The sequence below is a fragment of the Bombus terrestris genome, chromosome 1 (assembly GCF_910591885.1).
Source record: "Bombus terrestris chromosome 1, iyBomTerr1.2, whole genome shotgun sequence".
NCBI lineage: Eukaryota > Metazoa > Arthropoda > Insecta > Hymenoptera > Apidae > Bombus > Bombus terrestris.
This window is the reverse complement of record NC_063269.1, coordinates 3,515,560-3,536,498: the sequence shown is the minus strand read 5'-3', so window position 1 is coordinate 3,536,498 and position 20,939 is coordinate 3,515,560. Positions and strand designations below refer to the sequence as shown.

At 43.9% G+C, this 20,939-nt stretch overlaps 1 long non-coding RNA gene across 1 annotated transcript in view; it reads right to left on the bottom strand.

Moving 5' to 3' along the window:
* Positions 1-8,622: 8,622 nt before the first annotated feature.
* LOC125384792 overlaps positions 8,623-20,939 on the bottom strand; it is a 32,502-nt gene continuing 20,185 nt past the window's right edge. Inside the window, exons 3-4 of the long non-coding RNA XR_007223563.1 lie at positions 19,122-19,262; positions 8,623-10,190 (exon numbers count right to left, since the gene is read on the bottom strand). This is a non-coding gene — a long non-coding RNA (uncharacterized LOC125384792). The remainder of the gene's footprint in view (positions 10,191-19,121; positions 19,263-20,939) is intronic.

Genomic DNA, 20,939 nt, shown 5'->3' with positions numbered 1-20,939 from the left:
TTGCGGTTTAACAGGATCGAGACAGATTAGAAGAATAATGCTTTCTGCCCGGCCTTTTGCCTTCTTTCGCGGTCCCTTTTCCTTTTCCTTTTCGCTTTTTTTTCCTTCCTACCACTTCTCTCTCTCTCTCTCTCTCTCTCTCTTTCTCGGTCTCCGTCCTACGTACTTTTACACCGACTCCTCCTTCTACGATGTTTCTCGCGAAAATAATTGTTATTTATAGCGAAGGCACGATGAATTTATTAACAACTGGCACGTGAATGCATGCCTCATACAGGTTCCCCCCGGTAATGGCGAATGGCATGAAACTTCTTAATGAGAAAGTACGTCTTTATAGAGCAATATAACGCGCCACATGCGCGAGAAATATTGTTGCACCTGATGCTTTCGACGTATTATATGTATATTCGAAATGGCGCGAATTACGCGTTACCGGGCGCCAGCAATAATTCGCAAGTCAACTAATTCGCCATTCGACGTGACGCGAATAAAAGTTTTCAATGTCGAAGCGATGCTCGGTCGGAGCAAATCGTTCGTGCCGAATCATTGTGTGTTCCGCGGTGAACATCGACAGGCGAGCAATCGACCAGCTAAGGAAAGCTGATTCAACGGTTATTGTTCGACTACAAGAAATGATCGTTTCTACGTTTCTTACAATTTCAACGACCAATTTCCGATAAGCATCTCGAAATCTCCAAAGTCAACGTCAAGATCAATTTTACCAAAATCGTTGCTGCATATTCTACTTATTAATCTACAGCGTTTGATTCGAAGTAAGACAGTGCAAAAGTGATAACGAATTGTCTCAATTCCCGTAAAATCAACTCGATCTAGCGTTTGGATTTCGTGACGAATTTACGTTCGTTGGCCTGGACGCCCACGCAAAACGCGTCAACCATGATTTACATTCCCTATGCACGCATTTCCTGTGTAGCAAGAAAAAAAAAGAAAGAAAAAATAGAAAGAGGGGAAAAAAGTGAAAACATAACGTAAATGAGGAGGAAAAGATGGAAAAAATGTGAAGCGGTTAAAGAGGCTAACAGTCGAATGGGCGAGGGGTGACACGTAGACGAGGGACGATGCTAACGCGAGATACACCTCAGAACAATTTCATTAACGTGGAGTTGGAACTTTTAATATCGCGCCGCGGTCTCTTTTATTGCGATACTTCTGGCGGAGGTGCTCGTCCTTCTTCTCGAATGCAACAACTCCGACTTATCTCTTTCGCGATTGTCTTCTCTTCTTCGGCTCAGCACGCTTTCTTCTGCTTAATCCATGACCGCGATAAAATTAATGTCGTACTTTTATGAACGGTTAAGTAATCAGTGCCCTTTGCCCGGTTTCCTCTCGTTTTAGTTTCTTTACTTTTCGCTCGTCTTATGGATTATTCGACAATGTATCATTAGATGAAAAGATCGTAAGGGCATCGGCAATATTATAAATTGATACGCGATGAATTTTGATAAAATGTGACACGATGACACGAACAATATTTAGGCAATTATCGAAGATCGAAATATTTGGTAACGATCAACATTCATCGACGCGTCCGAGTGGATAGCCGAAACTAGACTACGAGATTGGTTTACATAGTGCAAACGTATATTCGATGGAAATTGAGAATTTAATATCCTCCAGGAATAATACGTCATAAACGTTTAATTAAGCCTCTACTAGTTCGCGTAACGTAATAAATATAGTGTGATCATGCTCGTCGGTTCATTAAACGCGGAACGTTATGGTCACTGTTTAATAGTTTATCGTGGCAACTAGCTAGAGGCCGACATTATTCTCGCGGCTCATATAAATACAATCCGATTTGATTAATTATATCGATTCACTTGGAAGCTTTGTTGAATTAACCATCGACTTGCGCGCGTAAAACGTTCGAAAATTACGTTGTACACTTTATTCTCGGTGCATCTATGAAAACTATGTACGTAGACGAACGTATCGAGCGTGTTCTTGTTCGAAGGCGGTGTTTAACGTTATCGAATATCCAAAATGCTAGCGTGCATCGTAGCGCGGTGGACAAAAATCAAACGGACTCTTTGAAGCCTTTGAAATTGTTTCGATGACGTATCGAAAATCGAAACCCGAACGATGCAGGAACAAAACGGATTCGCGAATTCGAAATAATTTCCTATTGGTTCGATCATTTTATCGTGAACTCGCCGTTTAACTTCCACCACTCTACGAAATTATCTTACCGTTGGAAACACGGAACACTCCTATCCACGAAACTGCATTACACGTTTTACAAAGAAAGTTCTCCCTCCTCCTCTCCTTTCTTCTGTTCTCTCTCTCTCTCTCTCTCTTTCTCTCTCTGTCTCAGTCTCTTTCTCTCTTCTGCTACCCCCTTAGCCCGACGTAGTGGATGAAGCTTCAATGAAATTCCAGCTTAGTCGTGCAACGGTGCACAAAGTAAAATTACACGAAGCGTCGAACACACGCGAGCACTTAATTCTCTGCCTTCACTCGTAACACGATCTTCGCACTCTGCCTATCGACCAGTTACATTGTACCAGCGTAAACTTCACGCTGGTCCGCACCGAGACGCAAAAACACGGAAACCCGAACCGTCAATTACCGGGCCCCACACAGAGTTTACTTATAAAATTTGCAAACACTTATCGATCGTTTTCCAGGGCCCCGCATAGCCGGGAGAAGCCCCGAAAATTTCGGTTTGCAGCTGCCCGATACGATCGCGAGTACGTTTCTTTGAACAGGCAGTTTCGACGCTCTCTTCGCCGAACTTTCTTCAACGTTAGGTAACTAATTGTCATTCCGAGCAAAGCACGAAATCTTGGTGAATTTCTATCGTATATTTCGCCGAGATATTTAGAAGAAAATTTTCACGATAGAAATAAATTTGCTCAATGTATTTAGAGTTGTGAATCGAGTTTAGAATTGTGTCAACGTGGAAAGAAATCCGATCGAGAATTAAAGTAGTTCGAGAAAAATAAATAATTATATTAGCAAGTAACAAATTCGAAGCATCGTTTCAATGAATTTGGTAGTTTTGGATATTTAACGTGGTGTCATAAATAAGTTGCGAAATTATACAGCAGCAACTGAATCATTTAAAGAAATCGAGTTAGAAATTAAAATTCCACATCGAAATCTATCATACATGTACGAATAATTCTGGATCAATGGGACCGGTATGTCAAGATGGCAACTTGCGATGTATGTATGGCGAACGAGAACTCGCCAAATTCCCGGGGTCAATGTTCCAAGGGTTGCATTTTCCTCGCGATAGCAAATCGTCCTGGCGGATGTGTCGCTTTGATCCTTCGCGTTTTCAGCCTCAGCAGTAATTAAAGCAGCCAACAGAATTAGCTTGAAATTCGGAACGAACCTCGTGGCCCGAGGCCAGCCGGTCTAATTGACCTATTTTCGCGGTAATAGATCATCAGCCAGGGTTGGGATATCCATTACACGCTGTGAAACGGAAAGAACAGCTACCGCGAAATCTCGGCTAACTCCACGATAAGCTCGTTATGAATGCGCTGCACCGTTGATTTTCTATTAACGGCGTTGTTTAATTTCCAGTTAATTGTCTCGTTAACCGAGGGCATCGGCTACCGATATCGGCAGCTCGCGGTTCTTCGTAAATTTTTCAATCGGCTAATTCATCCTGATCTTCGTTGAAAACGAACGTTTGAAATTTTCACTGAAACCTTCGTGATCGATTGTTGCGTAATAAATCGATAGCCGTTTCAATTAAGATAATACAAAAAAGAAAAAGAAAGAAAAAGAAAGAAAAGAAGAAAGAATAAAGAAAAATGAGTGAAATCTTCGAGGCTCCGAAATTCTACAAGACGTTGCGCGATTAAGAAAAGGATCTTAAGAAAGTTTTACCAAGTTATGTACGAAGTAAATTAGCTAGACGTATATTTTTTGTACTCGTTTGTACCCGATATTAAGGCGGTTTAGGAAATCGAGGAAGTCAAGCTTCTAACGAAGCATAATAAAGCGAGGATACAAGCATTTTGTCCGTTTACTCGTAGATAGCCCGAAGACACGACGAGCTGTACCGCGGTGAGCGTAGATTTCGCTCGGAAATCGGCGAAATTTATTAAAACTGCCTCCGAGACGGCGATCCTCTTAGCCAAAACGGGATATTGTCTCGGATTGCGCGCGCGTCCTTCCACTCTCTCCACCCGTTCTCTCTTCTCTCGTTTTTCTTTCTCCCTATCCCCTCTGTCGCTGCAACAGTGGTGGCGCAAAAAAAAAAGGTGCAAACGAATTTCAGCCGAGCGCGCATAAATATTCAGCGCATTAAGCATCGTACTCACGGATTCGCTCTTAAAAGCCTCTATATTTAATACGCGTAAATCGAGCGAGTCCGTTGAAAGGAGACGAGGGCGTAAAAACACTGGCCGCCTCCACTTAAAGGAAGTCACAAAGGAATGCGCTCTACCGCTTCGAAAACCTTTTTTCTTTGATGTTGCTGCTGTCTACGTAAGTTTCCAACGTACGAACGACTTCAAACTCTTTTCAGATTGAAACAATCGGAAAAAACGAAGAAAACAGACACGCTCAGTATTCACTGTCGAACGTATATCGTCGCAAGTTCGACGATATTCATAGACAATAGCAAAATCGACGATCGGTGCCGATTAAAATCCTCGCCACTAGAATCACGATGCACGGTTCAAGCACACAGCCGATTTAAGCAGACGCTGAAACGAGCAAGCCGTCACCCAGGGCGTGCAGCTGGCGTTGACCCTTATCGAGAGAGATGTCCTTACGGATTAAACGCGTTTCTCAAAAGCACGACGCCGGCGTCGCCGTCGCCGCCGCCAGCCACGAGCAAGGAATCATAGGGACGAGAAAGGCGAGCGCAGGAGGAGACTCTGGAAATAACCGACCTGGCTGGCAAACTCGCCGCGCAACGGAGTAAGATGACGAAGAAACCGACCAGGGACCGTTTGATGATACAATCGGGGAAACCTGATACCCTGAGGTCTTAACTGCAGGGGCAGCTACTTCCAGGGAGCTGGAATCTCGCGTCTGGTAAATGTATGCGTAAACGGGCATACGTATGGTCCTGTTCGGGAGAACGGGAAGGACAGTGAATCGGTACTAGATCCGCGATCCTCATGATCGTTATCTGTCTGTTACGGCGCACCGCGTTTCCTTTCGTCGGACACCGGCAGGGCAAGTCTTCTTTCACCAGGAGACGCGACTCTTTGTTCGCGGCTTCCCTGCGGACGACAGTTTCGCGGAAACATTCTCGAACATGTGTCTTTCTTTAGATTAAGTTTCGTTTGCGGTTGTACGGTAGATTCTGCCTTTCTTCTTGTTTCTATCGTTAAATGGTTGCACCGTAGGTGGTCTATGATCGTTGTCGCTTTATTAGGATTATAAGCGATTTATCCCGATCGAGTTTTCTAGAAAACATTTTAACGAGAAAGTTTCGCAGCTTCCTTTTGAAATCCTTTTACGAAGTATATTCGTATTTCAGTAAATCAATAATTAGGTATTATTAATGTATACGGAGGCTACGAAAGGTACTTACACATCATCGTCATATAGCATTTATATATTAATCAATCAAGTTTATATTCAATTTCGTATCATTTAGCAGTATTTTCATACGAGTAAAAAAAATGATGAAAATTATATTATGGCTATGAAAATGAAATATAAATGCTGATAAAAAGTGCTTTATAGGAAAGTAAGCGCACACGCGAATATCATTTGTAACCGCAGTAGATAGTATTTGAAAATTTGAGAAAAAGATATCCAAAGGGATGCAAACGCGAATAGAAAATGGGAAAAAACAATAGGATCGAAAGAAGAGTCGATCCATGAGATACATACTTAGCATGTTCTACGAATACGAAAACTTTTTCCTAGCTCATGAATATTTATCATGGTATGCCGTTATAGTCACGTTGGCTAAGTGTTTCTACGTGTATTCGGTTGGTAGTCACGTAACGCCGTGTGCAGACAAAGCGAATTACCCAGCGAAAAAATGTAGGGGTGCATTACACCGTGTGAGAAAACGAAAGGGGTCAAGCTTAGCTCGTGTACGTGGCAAGAACTTAACGACCAAAAGGTACATTCGAGCGGGACAATTATCGCGCTGAACTTTCGTCCCCCGTCCCCTCTCGCCAAGATCGTTCTTCTCTTTCGCGAATCTTTGTCCAACCGTACCCCTTCTTCCGGCTCTGCATCGCGAACACCCTTCGTCTTACTTCTCTCTCCACCCATTTCTGCCAATTCAGCTTAGTCAGAGTAATTAACACTTTAATTGCTATCGCGTTTTGGAAGAACGGTTGCATGCCTCGTAGATTACGTGCGAGAAATGGCCGTGTTTCGTTTAGGGGACGAAAGAAAATTTCATTGCACTATTGATAATTACATGCTGGAAGTAATTTATGTAAGAAGAACACGAACATGTGTAATATTTCGTCATAACATATATGTATATAAATATATATTTAAAGAATTGCGAAACAGATTTCTCGTAATACGTAAATAATGTCGCGCAAGTGCGAAACGTTATATACTTCTTTATACAAAGGTAAAAACTAGAACGTTGAAACAAATGTTCGCGTTCACCTGCTTTGTCGACGATCTTCCTCGTTCGTGAGAAAGAAATCAGAGAGGACCCGGGAGCAGCGACGAGAACAAGGCAAGGTTCGAGCACGTTATTTAGCATCACGAGACGCATTAAAGTCTGGACAATTATCGCGAGAAACTTTTACTCGCTTTCGTACACCCCCATTTTCTCTCTCGTTTGCCCTCCGCCCCCTGATCCCGCACCTGCACCTGTTCCTATTCCGTTCCGTCCTTTTCGCTTCCCCTTGCAAATCTTTGTCAAAGCGCAGCATGCAGCTTCTTTGTCGGCCGTGCGCGCCGTTCAACTCCTCCGTTTAGTGCGACGGGGATTATTTCACCTTCTCCAGCTGTGCTCACTCCCGCCTCCTCCGTACTTTCGACAAATCTAATTAACAAAGTCGTTTACTTATCTAAATGGATTCTGTACTCGTCCGTTTCGCCGTGGCCTCGCCCTGAGGAATGTTACGGATTCGCGCGTGTGCACCAGCTTCGTCTCGTTACTCTAGACTCCAGTCTAGAACATCCTAAGAGACTTAAAGGCGAAACTGGGCTCGAATCGTTGCGTCGGAAGCTGACGATTTAACCTTCGATCCGCGACACTTGGTAGGTACCTGTCAGCCTGTTTTCGCGAATCCATTTTTCAAGAGGGTTTCAAGTTCGAGTTCCACTCGCTGCCACGACTCCACGTTAACTCGACTTCTAAGAAAATTATTCCGAGCCACGACGAAGGTCTACTCGCTCGTTAATTGCGGTTTCTCGAGATTCCAATCTCGCCTGGGAGAGAGATACTGAATGAATTCAAGCCTTCAGATTTCAATGAATTCAATTAATTCAACGCGATGCTTCTCTACCTTGTTCTCGCAACGTTGCAGCCCGAGTTCTGCTTAATTTTAATTTATCTCGAGCCGGCGATCAAAGACGCGGAACGGTGTGTCGCCGGCTCACGATCTTCGAAAAATCGTATTCATTAAAACGGCCGTATGAAAGTTACCGAGTGTGTAACGCGACTTTAATAACTCGACATTATCCTCGTGGATAGAAGAGCGGCGCGCTATCCACAGGCGTGGGTAGATGAACCGGGATGAAAAACTAATTTCCCCGTTTCTTGTCGTTTTTACTCGAACGTTATGACGTTATGATCCCCCGAGAGGCGCGTACCTCTACGAAATTACCCCATATTTTTCATGCCTTATGTTCCTAGGACGTTTTGGAATTAAACGACGAGGTAGATACAGGTTTTACGAGACAGACATATTTGCAGTTCGTGATTTCCAGGAATAAGTTTCGCTTTCCTTTCGATAATGCAAACCTGTGCATTATACGTTTTATTTATGGCAGTTATAAATAAAATTGCATATTGGTGGCATCTAGCGTACCCATCAAGTTTCTAGGATAGTACTATTTGAATCAGAAAGCAATAATAATTCAAGAGAATTTAAAAAAATTTCGCGCTAAAAAATTCGCGCTAGTTGGGTCGTAAACTACATCTGTTGGTTATCGTCGATAAACGGTTTATTCATCCTGGATGCAGTACGGTGGCAGTTTTAATAAGCGAAATTACGAGTTTCTAGGTGGAAAAAGTGTCTTCTCACGTCTTCGGTTCATATGAGTTTCATCGCTTGCCGGATCCACCAGCAACGGTACGAACAACAGCGTGTTTAATTCGTCTGTTTGCCAACGTTGCCAGGCGGCCATGTATTTGTCGAATCGCCTGATGATTTTGTTTAAACGTGATCGAAGCGAGCGGCCACCTTTTGCGGAAGCATAAAACGGCCGATATTAATTGATTCCCGGGCGGCGCGTGCATTGTCGTCCCGCCCGTAAATAAATTAATAACGCGGTCGCGTGTTTACACGGGAGTACAGGCGTCGCTTACAAATTGTACTAATAATGGCCGCGTTCGTTATTACGGTTCTGTTCAACGCGCGAAATTCCACGGCAGTGCCCTCGTCTTTATTTTTCTTTCGCGGTTTGCGTCTGTTTTTTGATACTGGTATTTAAGCTTACAGTTTAACGAGTTAGGAAGAATAAAAGAAACAAATATGATCGAGTGAACGAATTTTTATTCGGGATTATTCTTAGGTGTTTTCCAAAATACACTTGTATTCTTAACTATATAGAATTCGAGAAGCGAATGTCAAGAAAAACTCAAAAATATATTAGACATTTAAGTATCCCGTGTCTTGCGACTCATCCTGTATATTTCGTTATAATCGTCCAAATTCTTCAAATTCATAAAATCAGCTCGATTCCTCTTCCTATTGAACGATAGCGCGGGTCTTTAAATTTTTTATCCTAAATCCTTCGCTTCGAATACACGATACATTCTACGTCGTCTTCTACAAAAGCCGGCGACTCTGTCCTTCAAGAAGATCTGTCGCCGCATTGACCCAATAACGGAATGCCAAGGAGAATCCGTGCGGATTCCAAGAAACAGAGAGCTACGCCAAAGACCGGTCGGGATCGATAGTCGCGCAAAACCGGCCTGCCTCAAGAGCACGATCGTTAGCGGGTAGGCACGCATTCGTCATGTTCATTAAACATCGATTGGTCGGACAGTACCGGCAGCGTAGAATGACGGGCACGCAGCGTGCTCGTAGTCGCACGCGCGAGCGGATCGTGGTTCGTGAACGTTCGTCCTTATCGGAATCGGACCATAAAACGTGTATTCGTACACGTGTATGTCCTCCGCGAGAACGGTCGCGCGCGCTGCGCCGTTGCCCCGGATGAATTATGCCTGTAACGCGTGCTGATGCCACACCTCCCCTCATACCTGCTGTTCTATCTGCCAAGCATTATGTTACTCTCACCATCGCGATCAACCTCGTGTACGTATTTACACGCACGGCGTTGATGAACGTCGTCGAACAGCGTACAAAGAGTCGTGAGGAGGCGGCGGCGGGGCCTCGTTTAATCGGACGGGCAAGGCGCGAGGTGGCGTTAAGCGGTGAGAGCACGAGAACGCGAGTACCGCCCCTGTGCCCCGCGCGAGTAGACGCTGCGCCAAGTGCGGGGCTGTTTCTATTTTTTTCCACTCCACCCCCGAGTCGACCGACTGGCAGCCCCGCGGCTTGCTCTTTTCTTTCCTCGTATAATGTACGTGTTAGGTGCACGGGTTGCGTTTCGTAGCGCCGTTGTACGCGTGCGGCCACTCGTTCCACGAGTCATAAATAATCTGGAAACATGAATATCACAGGGCAGCAAGGCTCTGCTCACCACCCCCGCCGGCTCGTACGTGTAATTTCCTTTTTTTCGCTTCACACGCGGCTCGAGATCGTGGGTGTACCGGCGCACAGACCAGCCCGCGGAATACACGTGCGTGTACGCGCGTGTTTCGGTGGTAATTAGGACCTCGCTTCTCTTCCCTCAGCTTCCCTATTCCACTCTATGCTTTCTCTCATTTCGTTTTTTCCTCGCGTTCAATTTGTGGCGGCACTCGACAGCACAAATATCACCACTCGACACTAACACCGGACAACGGTAGCGCAGTGGTTAGCGCCTTAGGTTACGAACGTCCGCGTTCCAAATCCCGGCGATCGTAGTCAGATTGTTCTTCGTGGTTATTAATACTTCTATTTGCTGAGATGTGGAGAACCGCCGGATGAAAATGCCATCTGTAAAGAGAAGAAGAGATAGTCCGCTTTCCCTGATACGCTTTAAGGGATTTTATCAGCTGATTGGGGTTAGGTTGGGGTTAAGTTACAGCCAGCAGCTACAATTATCACGGACAACACTTACACTTCATATTTTGATTGCTGCTATTCTTTTTATCGTTCTCCGACTACATAGTTAGTTTCTTTTCTCCTCTTTCCTTTTCTTTTCTTATTTCATTTCTCGAAGTTTCGTTGCCTGTTTGTCCTGATTTTGCACTAATATTCTCGAAAATTGGGTAGAATTAATGCTTCCGATCAATCAATCACGCGAGTTGGTAGCAGCGAGTGAACCAGGTTTTCCCTGAATTCGTCGACCATTTGTTCGAATCGTTTTTACAATTATTTTATGAAAACTGCGCAGATAAAACTCGTTCGGATGATATTTCTAACATAATATTTACCTAATAAATTCAATATTTATCTTCCTGATAATATTTTTCTCTGGAAAAATTATTGTCTGGCTACGGTATGGCACATTCTACTGCAGAACGGTCTATTCCCCTTACACGCGAATTCCAGTAGTAGTTGTACATCATTCTACTCTTTTATATTCGATTGTTTGAATATCTTTAATTTATTTATTCGATATTAACATATACATATCCATGTTATATATATTAATGACATGTTTATATAGTATATTAACAAATTCTGTAGGACACAATACACATTTTATTAGTGCTGAAAATACCTACGGTTAAAGTATAAAACTCGTATCAAAGACAGAAGAACGGGACACATATAAAAGAAATTCGACTCGCCTTTATCAAAACTCATCGAACAGAATCGAATCAACTTCCGGATTAGCCGATTTCGTATATTCACGACTTATGAATTGGTCATGGTAGACCCGTGAAACCTGTTTCTATAATTTCGCATGACGTATTTTTGCCAATTTCTGACCGTTGTGTCGTCATGCTCATGTAATATCAAGTGGTCGTGGAACCGGAAATACGAATCGAATTTTAAAATCGTCCACTCAGACTGACTGACTTGTACGATTATTAAACTTGCATACTTCCGGCGTACATTTAGTCGCCAAGCTTGCAGTAGCGTCGGGATGGTCTGATGTATTAAAAAGCTTGTATCGATCTTCAGCTTCACTGTCATCGGGCGGACCACGAGAAACAAGAGTCGAAAAGATTCTACATTCAACGTATCGATATTCAAACAACAAACTCGATAGATATTCGACGATACACCTGTGAGAACAGTTTCAGCTTCCACCGCTTTAATGCCATTTATTGACAAAGATCTGCGAATAGAAGGAAATGAAAGAAAGAGTGGTTTATGAGCATTTGCAACGTAAATTCATTTAACCGGAGCACCTGTTAATATGCATTGGCTATTAATAACAAATGGCTTGCGCGGTATTTCTGTTGAAAGACAGAAGACAGACGTATTTTAATAAACGAATATCTTGGTTCTTGAATTTATTAAGAGAAAAATTCTGAGGGAAACTATTCGATAAACCATAATCTGTAGTATCCTCCTGATATCGGTAGTAAAAGATACAGCACGGTGTTGCAACGTGCAATAGGAAACAATTATAGAAATTCAAATGACCTTGCTTTTCCGCGAAAACTTTTCCATCGATTTTCGTATGTTGCTGTTCCGTCAATATCGAGAAAATTGAAAACTTATCACGCTCATATCGTATGCAGCCGGTGGATGCGCTCGGTTACTTCGACTTTTACGAACCATCGATATTGCCAGACAAATCGAGAGTGGCGCTCTATCGAGCGCCAACTAGACGTTAAGTGTTTATGGTCGCGCAAGAAAAGGTCAGTTACGTGAGAATCTTTAACGCGAAATATGCTTCTATAATTACCATATCGTTATTGCTCATCGTTTGTACCAGCAAATATGCGAGAAATCTTTGCACCCAGGATGATAGACCAAGAAGAAACATCGCGAAACACGTTGCAATCGTAATCCATTCGTACGGACGAAATATCCTTTAAATACGAAATGTCAAGTTACGAAAATATCAGACTATTCGTTCGAAGCACTTATTCAACAGCATTTTATTCCGCGTTCTTATCGATTCGAACAAACGAATAAAACTTGACGAACTATATTTTCCATCGTCTATCGGATGAAACGGCAGAAAGGAAGGGTCGCCATGGTTGTTCGAAGGGCAGAATTAACCAAGGTTGGCCTGAGATGCAAATATCCCGTAAGTTAAGGCAATGAAGCCAACACGTAGCTCCACCTTGATCGTGTTGCACTCCTCGAAGCTTGGATGGTACTCGCTAGAATTCACCGCGAAAATAATTGCCGAAGCTCTCTTCTGCTTCTGCTGCATCGTGAAGCGGAACTAAACGAGACCAGGGATTCCGCGCTGTGGTGGTAATTCGGAGCAGACGAGGGAAAGAAGGGTAGCAGAAAGGGGGCCAACGTCGGTCATTCAGAATATTTGAAATCGTGTTGGCAGAACCAGAGCCACGGGAACGTTTTCATCGTGCTAACGGGATTATCTCGGGCTCCTTCGTCTTTTGGAAGCTCCACGCTGTACGTTCAACCGACTTTTCTATTTGGGGTTGATAAAGATCTTGGCAGGATTCGTAGCCGTGCTCTCTCCGAAATGAAAAGCTGCGGGTTATTGCTTCGCGTGATTAATTTGTTTCTTTCTGGGTAACCGGTTTCATTGTTTCGCGTTATTGCATAACGGAATGCACGCTGTGCATTGAAGCCGGCGTATCATTGATTTTTTTGCATTTTACGAAAGGATCTTGTAATGAGGCGGGCTGAAACTGATTACGGATTTTGGGGAGAAATTATAGGTTGTTTAGGAGAGAATGGGGAAGAATGATTGTACGCTTGGTTACGGTGGAACGGGAGATAAAAAAGTAATTTGTTAGGCGGTCGTGTATCGCAGTTTCAGCGCACGCACGATATTCCGACGTTAAATGTTACATTATCCTCTTAATTAAGTTGCGTGAGTACGACGCCAGATAATGCAAATGCGAGAAAAAGTTGGTATTATTGTATCCTCCTTTTTGTTGAGATTTTCCCGCGCTACACAGAAATATTACGATTACCAATTTCGCGAATATAAGCTCGCATTCCTATGATCAATAATTGTACGTAAGGTAACATGTTGCAAGAATTTTGTACTTACCAAAGAAAGAAGTACAGGAAGTACTGGAAGGTCGCGAGTTCTCGACTTTCTTACTCCGCTCGTTCCTAGCACCTTTACGGAGACGCACTTCACATTCTCACACTTTATCCGCGTCACACGTCATCATAGTTAGTCACACTACCAGAGACAATTTGATGAAACACTTCTCAAATATCTAAGAATCGTTCAATCTTCATCAACATTCCAATTACGATAGCTCGTCGTATCTAATGTTCGTCCCTTTGACAAGATGATTCTTTATTACTCTCTCCGTTAGAGTTTGTTATTTATGTAATGAAGATTTGAAGTATATAAAAAACGTTACTTAATACATAAAATATTTCATTCTGAAAGCTCTAGCACGATCGCTCTCCCGAAAGGTATATCTTTGCGATGACATAAAAATTTGTTTATGGACGCTAAAAACTTTGTACTCGAGCATTCAAAAATGTTCGAAGCTTTAATCTTGCAACCGCGTGTACAAGGAAGCACGCTTGGAGAATTGGAAAAAAAAGGAGAAACGATAAATCTGAATCCACAGCGATACCGACAAGATAATCTCTCCTCAAGAATGCCCTCGAAACACCTCGATCTCAGCGCGAAAAATCTCGGAGACGTGCAACGCGAAATTATGCTATTGCGGCTGGTCGGACAAATTCGCGTGGTTGTAAGCTCGCATACATGGAAGCCGGATTTTATCCGGACAGGCAGCGGGAGCCAGGTAGCGAGAGGCTCTCGTGGAAGAAGACTCGTATTAGGCAGTGAAACAAATTGCGCCCCCGACAATCTCCACGGACGATCTATCCTTGGGCCCGACCGGGATAGTCAAGAATCATGTTTCGCCGTGAACAGTCGTGCTGCCTTGCTCTCTCTTAGGAGCGAGAAAGGAAGGCAAACACCATAACCGTGCAGTCGAGGGAACTGGTCCCCCTTCGTGGCTTCGTCCTTCCTCGACCGCCGAAGAAACTGGGTCGTTCCCTTAATGATCCTTATTAATTGTTCTTACAACAGCTCGGAACGACCGCCTATGGCTAATGTTTCTCGCGCGCGTGCCGTCACCATTTTATAAAATGCGATAGAAATTGAGAACATTAGGAGATGTTCGACTGCTTTTTTTATTTTTTTACATGCAAAGGAAATAAGACGCCAGAGTTCGACCGTAAGATCGTTTGCATGTATATTTGCGATATTAATATCCAGCCGCCAGCTATTTTCATATCTTTCTGTATAAAATCGTGGACGAAATGTATATTTTGCATAGGTTTATCATCAGGAGGCTTTTGATGCAATGGAAAAAAGGAAATACTTTTGTTTATTAATTTACAATTTACGAACAGCGTGGCCCGCCAAAATTAATGGAATATGTTAAACACGATTTCATCCATGGACTGAAGGGTCACTAATTCAGTATCTTAGTATTTGTAATGGAAAAATTACTGGACGAACAGAATATGATTTATCGTGACATTTTTAGTTACATCGAGTATACCGAATGGAGGCTCACGCGAGGAGCTTGACCTCCCTAAACTCGATTTTGCCATAGTGCACCGTGAAGGTCTTCCCGAGCTCTTAAGAGAAAAAAGACCTACATAAACGATGCGAGTTGGCACTTAGGCTTTATTGCCGGAACTTAGGCTCTCATTGCTATCAAGCTCGGCCGAGCGTGTGCGTTCCCCCGCTTCTCACACACGCGTATGCACCTACCGTACGAAACGTGTCGGTTTATGTTCATTTTTATGGTCGCTGATTACCAGGTACGCTAAATAACTATCGCGTCCGATCGTCCGTTCTGTCGTAACCGGATCGGAACGATCGGGCCACAATGCTCGCTCGATATTCCTTCTCGCACGCCACGTGTACTGCCACGATACACACGATAATCTATAGTTACACGCCGGATAGTGTGGTGTGTAAGTGGGTCCGTGGCGCGCGGATTTCATCGTGCGCATCCGTAAAGACGTTCCCGAAAATCACTGGAACAAATTCACGCGCCGCTCCGCCGCGCCACGAAAATGGGGGGATTCTTCATCGTGTACGTACCTGGCTCCCAAGTAAAACGGTCCCCGCCGTTTTTCGTTTTTACCTCGTTCCGTTGGCCCCTTTTTGCATCGATGTACGGGAGAATCGCGCGATTTTCTGCGGATTCTCTCCGATCCGCGTCCGTCTCACGCGATAGACCGCCAGCAGGTCCGACTCGGTCCCAGGGCGATCGGCTCCGTGTGCGTGCGAGAAGTTAAACACGTTAGGGTGTTAAGTAACGAAAGAATGGTCGTTTCGATTCTTTCTTTCCTACACCTTTCCTCCTCCCGCCTTTCTTCTTCCCTCCCCAATTTTATTTTCTCAGTTGTTCAAATGCATACGTGTTCTTACGTTAGGGAGTGTTTCGATCACGAGATATAATAAGATCTGTGAGTAATGTCGAGCCGCGCGTTAGCCTCACCTTCGATGTGCCTCGCAGCGCCACACGCTTCGATCATAATACTCGATGTTATCTGGAATCGCGAAAAGGTTAACTGGTTCCTGAACGCGAAATCGCCAGGAATGTATACGAAGATTTTTTGACAGTTATGGAAATGTAGGAAATATGGTTAACAATACTCTGATATTTAATCACCGCCTCTCGCGCGACCTATCTCTCGTATTTCAGCCTCGTGTTCCGATCAGGACGTATCCCCGCCTCTTTCATTTTTACCATTCTACATATATATTTATTTATTTATATCCCTTTTTCTTTATCTCATAAAACTCGTGTTTTATACGCACGCAATAAAATCGACTTTTGAAACGAGACAGCTTATTTCCCCCGAAGAACGGAGAAACGAAGAAGTTGCAGACAGAATAAAAACGAACGAGACAATGCAGCCTTGGTGGCCGGTTTCACGACCATAGTTTCTCCGGTCCACTGTCACGGGCCTCGGTTAATCACGTTTAATACTTAATCAAAGTACGCAGGATACGCTTGTATCCACGTTCGAGATTGAGATACGCAATACGATCGTCCGGCCCTGGTTGCGCGCGCGATCGGTGGCTCTGCAGCCTGTCTCTCGCGCGGAGAATTCGAGACGAGGTGGTCGCGAACCCGCGGGGACGATCGAGAGAACGGGATGGAGATATCCTCGTAGCCGGCAGTGACGCATAAATCTGCGCTACGTTCCTATATACGCGCATTTAATTGCAGTGCACCGATGCATCTGCGAACGGGCACCGCCTCGTCGCGCCGACGTCGGTTGCGCTTCGAGCCTCCTCCGCCGAGAGATGGTTCGCCGTGGCTGCCGTTATTTCTGTGTCCAGCGGCTGGTAGATCCTCGCTCGATAAAAATGTGACGCGGTCGTACGCTGGATGGCACTGAATTTATTCGATAAATGTGTCGATCTTCCAGTCTATAGCTCTCTGTAGTTGGAGGAGGTGGACTCGTTGAAGAATTATAAGGCTTTCTTGTATTAAGAGTCGTTGAGATTTGTTTGAGCGTAAATCGTTAAATTATTTGTGGAGGATTTTTTAAATGGAATATGATTTGCGAAAATGGAATAAGAAGCTGTTTCAGCACATTTTTAAATCACACAGGCTTTAACAGGATATTGGCTGCTTAATGGAGTAAAACTTGTAGGCTTTTTCAATAGATAACGACATTAGAGGCGATAAGAGCTTCTTTGCTTTTGTAAAAAGGTTTTGATATTTCTTTGAGTAAATCGATGGATGGATTAAATAAAATCTCTGGTTATCGTGAAACATCTGACGCAGAAAATGATACTTGATAGTTATTATTGTTGAAAGATGAACTGAAAATGTAGTATAATCTTTATACCGGGCAACTCTGCTGTTCTTTGGTCTATAAAAGAGGAGAAAAGCATCGTAACGCTCGGAACGATTCGCCGGATCGTTACGATCTCGGAAACAGCTTCGACTTCCGCCGATTCGCCTTTCTTGTCATACGATTCCGTTGGAATAGGTGTAGTTGGGAGCATTGTAAGAAAGAAGCAGTTGTATTGACGACAGCAACGTTCTCGGAAGTTGGAGGGCTTTCGAAACTTGTCAGATAGTCATATCTACGGTAAGAAGTATCTTACGACTGCCGGTGTAAATACCAGATTGTTTCAGAAATAGCGTGTTTTGAAAGACGAGAGTTTCTTGCCTTTACGAAACAACTAACCCATTTCGTGCAAGATTTTTATGAACTCGACAGCAACTATCGCATTCAAAGCTTCCAGTTCGTCATTCCGACAAAATCAGGTTAATAGGTGTTCTATCGATTTCTACATACGTTCTCGTCCCTTAATTAAGCTTCCTTTCTAGATCGTTCCATTGTGTGTGAAGTCGCTGGTTCGGCTCGTTCGATACATACAAAGAGAAGACAAAAGTAATATATGTGCCAATAAACGGGTAAAAATATTTTCTCCGCCACGTATTTATACATACGTATGTGTGTAGAATGTAAAATTATTTCGATGCAATGATTTCGAGTTTGAAATCGACGTGACAAACCTCGGGCGAACATCCTCGAAAGCCTCGTTTTTTAGACGACAGTCCAGCAATTTCTTCTTACTTGCTTTCCTTCCTCCTTCCTTTTCTCCCTCTTGTCCTCCTTTTTTATTTGCCTACGTGCTTCCTTTTTTTTTTTTTTCTTATTTCACCTTTAGCCGGCACGTGTTTCAAAAGGGCGCGTTCCGAGGTCACCGTTAAGGACACGTTTGAAATCGTTCGCGCGAAATGCTGGCGCCCGTGCGCTCTCCGCATAAATCCTTCCCCTTTGAGATACGAAAGTGGGTTGTACTCGGGTCGCACCTACCTTCGCAGTCGTAATCTAGGCGCTCTTCGAGTGGAGTGCCCCCGAGTGAAGTGCGTTTCACTGTATTGTGCGGCGGTCGCGCCGGATTCGTGGCTCGCAAAGTCCGCATTTGCCGTTTCCACCCTAGCGCCGCGCTTCTTTGCCCGGCTAAATGTGACCTTCGACCTCCAGCACTCGAAGACGAACATCATAAGGCGCGACTTTCGCCGCCTTCTAACGAGCTCCCCTTTTTTCTAAAGCGAAACCGTCTAGCTCGGTGGTAGTCCTGCAAATACTAGTAGCGTTGACCAGTATCATGGCAAACTCGATGAAATAGTTTCGTTATTGATATAATCGTTAAAAAAATTGTAATAATTAGAATAATTTACACAAATAGGTTATGTGGCTCGAATCGAAAAGTTTCATTGCGCTGTGCAGAGTTCAAGGTTGAATTTTAAGTCATTGAAGCTTCTCCGACTCAAATAATTCAACTTTACCCTACTTCTACCAAGTACCATTACATCCCTGACTTCCACTAGTCGCCATAGAATTTTCTGCTATATATCATACTCTGTTCGTGCGTGTTATCTCGTTAACATAATTCTCTTCTTTCATAAATTCGGATGTTTATCGTAGTACGCGAATTGTTCATCGTATATGAACTTGGACTATGAGAAAAATACATCCATCTCTACTGTCCACCCATTCCCGAATTAAATCGATCAAACTCGTCGGTCGTTCAACGATACAGATTTCAAGTTTCCTTTATATCTTTCTTCGGTGAGTCTCAAGTGTACAACGATCGACAGAGTTCTAAACGAGTCAGCGAGATTTCTTTCTGGACGAGAATGTGTCCGACTGCGATAACCGTGTTGCTTTTCGATGAAAACTTGAAAAGACCTTTTTTCCCGGGGAAAAAGAGGATCGCGCGAGGGTGGCCAGAATCGACTGGGCCGAAAGTATATTGGACAAGTTGGAGACCGCTGTAGACCGATTTCTTACCGAAGTCGTATGAACTCCTGGGTCGTTCGTTGTGTTTCGTCTGAAGAATGCCAGTTCCATCGTAGTTTGTGCATTCGATGCGTATGTGGCTTTAAGTGGCTACCGCGGTGGCGAGGCAATACCGAAGAAACACGTGTGTGCCTGTAAAATGAAAACATTTGGATGAAAAAGTATAAGATGTTTCTGCGAACCGTTGAATTACCGGAAAGAAGGGAAACGAATGTTCTCCCCTTGGATGGAAAACTATGTAACAGGATGAAATATATGACGTATAAAACGTACAAGTATAAAGCAGAATATCGGAATTCGTTCAGACGACTTGAGAACCGAGTTACGAACTAGTAACGGTAAAGAATATTCCAGCAACCGTTTCTTGCGTTGTTACTAACATTTCGTTTCTCTGGAAAATGTACATAACGAACAAATAAATGTACGCGCGTTGAAAAAGACGAGAGCTTTGTAAAGTTTTCGATCGCGTCTCGCCAGCGAAGTACCGCGATCGTATTAATACAGAAAGGTCGCTAAAGTGTGTACACCCCGTTACGTTCTTGGCACGGAGAATCGTCGATGTAGCTTCTTCGGAGCCTGTCTTCGTGAAACAAGGTTGCGGAGGAACTGGGTTACGCTGATATGCCGCTTAATCTACGACCTACAATTCCTCTTCTTCCACCACGGTCTTCATCTTACATATCTTTCATCTTACACAGTTGCTCCTCCTCCTGCCTCTTTCGCCTTGCCTCTTGACAGCCCTGTCTCCTCAAGAGCATTGTTTCCCTTCTGTTTTCAATTATGAAGGCAAACTATGCGACAGAAAATCATGAAACTCGAGCTTCGTTCCAGAACGAACGATACAAACCCCCTTTCCCTCGTTCAAACAGGCACGTCGTTCGCATTTCGATGCTGGAGAACGGTTCGTTTACGTTCGAAGAGGCGGAGCAACGATACGGCGTTGTTCCAGATGGTCAAGTGATATCAACGATCGCGGAACAAATAGGCAAAGTGTCAGAACGGTGAAATTGGTCGGATGAAACACGCGAAAAGTATGCAAATCATAATGAATACGATCTGTGGTCTGTCCGCATCTGCGTCGTCGGGAACACGCGCGAAACGCGTTCTCCATTCTGCAGACCCCTCCTTCGCCGTTTTGCATACTGATTCGGCGACACTCGTCGTTTTTGAGAGGCGAAACCACCGTGGGGACCAGCTGCCTTCGAGTGGTAAACACCGGCGGTGCTGTGTTTCTTCGAGCAACCTTTGCTCCCTGCGATCCGCTTGCACAGGAAACTATCCCGGAGAGGGTTCTCTCTTTGGCCCAGATTAAGACGCCTTAATGGATAACGAAGTTGCTGGCGTATCGAGGAAACAGGATGTCGATAGTGTTCGTGGTTGAAGGCTTACGAAGGGGCTCCCGAGTGTGTACCGTCTGTTGTTGTCACTCGTTTCTAGAAGGATAACAACGTAGAAGGAACACATCGGAGATCGCGAACGTCTCTATGATACGATATAGATCAAACATTTTTACTATTACTTTGCGATTTAACTTCTTTCCAAGCAATCTACTTCTCAGAATAAAACGAAGGGTCCCGTAAAAATACGAAAATAAAATTAAGTTTATTATCTGACACGATCGGAAAGGATGGAAGATTTTCCAGTGCGGGAGAAAGGTTCCCATGAACCTTCGAATTCTCAAAAGACGCAGCGACTTTCTTTTTATCGTCCCTCTCCACAGCTACCTTACCGCTATATCTCAACCGCCGCTCGCTTCTCCTTCTTTTCTCTTTCTTTTTTTTCTTTTTCGCGAAAAAGAGATAAACACGA